The 3,483-nt window shown below is 40.5% G+C and overlaps 1 pseudogene; it reads left to right on the top strand.

Moving 5' to 3' along the window:
- Positions 1-772: 772 nt before the first annotated feature.
- On the top strand, positions 773-2,254 carry LOC146785971 (uncharacterized; annotated as a pseudogene).
- The last annotated feature ends 1,229 nt before the right edge of the window (positions 2,255-3,483 follow it).

Raw genomic sequence — 3,483 nt, 5'->3', positions numbered from 1 at the left:
TCACTGTCTGGTGTCTGATGTTTCCTCACTGTTATATACCATGCCATGCTATAACCCTTTTTTCTATATGTTTGACATTTTAGCAGTGGAATTGCTGAGTACAGCTGCAAACAGAGGAACAAAGAAATATTTCTTTCCCTACTAAAAAAACCAAAGATCCAAAAGAAGATCAATATTGGATTTGTTCACTAAAAAAAGGCGTACCGAAGACCCTCCTACAGGTGCTAATGAAAGCAAGAGAACAAAAGAGTTGTCTGATGCTGCTCTGTCTAGCAGTGAAGGCATGGGCTCACATTCTTATGACACCCCTGGAACATCACCTGTTGACATTGCAGCTGCTTCTCCCGGTGCTGATGATAGTTCTGCCATTGTTGACATTACTGATATTTCTTCACATGTTGACAGTAATGAGTGTTCATTTCACACTTAGGATGAAGATTCATCTTCTTATGTTGGGAGCTTAAACAACAGTACTTCCTGGCCTTTCTGACTGTTCATCATCCTGTGATGACAATACAACCAGCTCTTATTTGAGGAGTGACATAAAAGAGACACCTCGAATCAAAGAAACTAGTCAAACACCAACGTCAATATCCCCCCCCGGCAAGTGAATTCTTGGCAGACAACTTGTCACTGAGACATTATAGCAACCCAGTGCAACCAAAACTTCAAACATTCCCCTTACGGCATACCGTAGGTTTACTGGAGATTACAAACCCATCCTTGAGTAGAGTATTCTTTCCCTAAAGATGCTGTTTATTATTTTGCATGCATGCATTTTAGTGCTGGTTCTGTGGGAGGAGGAGGACGTGAATCTGGCAATGTTGCATTCATTGATATTGGCTTCAGTAAGTGGGAAAGGCTTACTCGTTCTTTGTCCAAACATCCACAGTCAGAGAAGCATAAATCACCAGTTATTGCTTGGACCAACTTCAGAAGATTACAGTACCCTACAAACCATCAGCAGTCAGTTTCTTCCATGATAGTAAGAGGAGCGGAGCAGGAAATTGAGGAGAAGAGACAACACGTGGAGCAGCTGTTTAAGGTAACATGTTTCTTGGGTTGTCAAGGGCTTGCATTCTGTGCCACAGATGAAAATGAGCATTCTCACAATAGGATACATTTCATTGAATTGTTAGAGATGATTTCTGATAAAGATGGGATGTTAAAACAAAAAATTTCCAGGAGGTATGGGCACTATGCGTGATTACAAAAATGACATGATATCTGTGGTGGCAGCTCTTGTCCATGAGCGTATTGTCAAAAAAGTGACAAAATATTTTGCGGTGGTAGTTGATGAAACCAGAGATGTCTCACATGAAGAACAGCTGAGTTTTATTATCCTCTTTGTTGATGGTGATCAACATGTTCGGGAGAAAGCCCTAGGATGTTACCATATGGATAATTTAGATGCCTCCAGCCTTGCTGCTGCCATTTTTGAAGAAGTACAGAAAGCTGGACTTGACTGGAAGAAATGTGTTGCACAGTGCTATGATGGAGCATCCGTTATGAGTGGCTGTTTTAATAGTATCCAAGCAAAAATAAGAGAGATTGCATCACAAGCAATTCATATACACTTCCATGCCCATCGCCTAATCTTGCATTAGTGCAAACAGTAACTAACATACAACCAGTAAAACTTTTTTTTCAACATTGCAAGTAGTTTATGTTTTTTTTTCCACAAAGTTCACCAAGGCATGAGCTCTTTGTGAAAGCTTAGAAAGAGAGTAATCTGTTTGCAATAGAGCTAAAAAGACTCTCATGTACGAGGTGTTTTTACTGGTAATCCTGTGTTAGAAAAGTTCACATGTGGTTTGAGACTATTATCGTTGTTCTCCGTGTAATACAATCACAACAACGTGACAAGGAGGCTAGTTCAGAAGCCAAAAAAAATCCTAAGAATATTGAAAACTGTTGTTTCTTGCTTAAAATTGCAATGTATGGAACTTATTCTTCGAAAGATTCACAGTCTATCCAAAGTACTAGAGAGCAAAGTCATTCACTTGCCAAGAGCATGTGATCTAATTAAGCCAACAAGAAGTTATTTAGTGTAACTCCAGCAAGACAGTCGGTGGACCGAACTGTTAATTCAGGCTAAGGACGTAGCAGAGCAGTGTGGAATTGAAATTGAAGAAAAATCCAATCCATGGGCTCCACCTTTGAGACATCATAAATTGAGTAGCAACTGAGAGGTTATTTTCTCAGTACCTCTGTAGGGAAAAAATTCAGCCATTATGATGTCTCAGTAAGTTAAACACCACTGTTTGAGCCCTTAAAGCAGGAAGTTTATTTCTCTCCTTTGGATAGATTTGTAATTGAATTTGATGCTCAATTTACAGACAACATGGGTCTCATGTCTGCTGTCAGAATGTTCAATCCAAAAGCTGCAAATGTTTTGGACTTTTCCTCTGCACTCATTGTTGACAGATATCCAGAGCCTGCAGAAGCCCGAAGTCTTCTACAATCCGAGCCGGCACTGGAAACTGCAAAATCATATCTTTCAGACAAGAATGTGCCAGGTATTCACTCTGGCAGGCAGTATCTCTTGTATCCACCAGGAGTGTTTCCTCATGTTTTGAATCTTTTAACATCTAGTTCTTACATTACCTATTACTACTGCCTCAAATGAGAGATTCCTCTCCTGTATGAAAAGGGAAAATATTATTTGCGCAATAAATGTGGAGACAAGAGACTCAGTGATTTAATGCTAATGACTTCTGAACCTAATAAGGTTAAGCAGGAAATTTGAATACAGCCATCACAGATTTGCTGACATGCGCCACCGGAGGTATCCTCCTAAAAAAATAGCTGTTCTTTTCCATCATTCAGAGAAGCAGAGAAACAGCCTCACACTTTGCCAGGCAAACTACAGTTACTCCTCAATCAGTCTCTATTCCGCTTGAGGCCTATGTCAGCTTAAGATATCTGACAGTGATCGCAGAAGCAAATAGCCAAGGCAGGAGGACGAAGACATCAGATACTACGCAGCCATGCAGTATCAGCCTTCTCCTGATGTCTAGGCAAACAATAGTTACTCCTTAATCAGTCTCTATTCCCCTTGATGCCTGTGTCAGCTGAAGATATCTGACATTGATTGCAGAAGTCAGTAACCTATGCAGGGGTTAAGAAGAGAGCAGCCACCACGCTTCTAAGCACTATAGGCAAAGCACCAGCTTGCTGTCCATTTCATTTCTTTCTGTCATAGTGGATATGTAGCCTCATCACATCAGCTTGTCATATGTAGAAATATGGAACCAGTATTACAAAGCACTGTTACCCACCTTGAGTTCCTTTAGCCAAGCACTTGCTGTCTACCTATTTGTTGTCTCATCAAGACTGGAAATTATCAGTACAGCCACTGTTCTTTGTACCAGCCAGTTTCCTATTCAGACATCTGTATACCGTGTCTGTGGAAGTCAGCCTATTTTGGATTTCATATTAGCTGAGCATCAACTTACCCTCAAGTCAGTCCCTACATTGTAG

Source organism: Triturus cristatus, chromosome 11 (genome assembly GCF_964204655.1).
Source record: "Triturus cristatus chromosome 11, aTriCri1.1, whole genome shotgun sequence".
Classification (NCBI taxonomy): Eukaryota; Metazoa; Chordata; class Amphibia; order Caudata; family Salamandridae; genus Triturus; species Triturus cristatus.
This window is presented reverse-complemented; position numbering and strand designations above follow the sequence as displayed.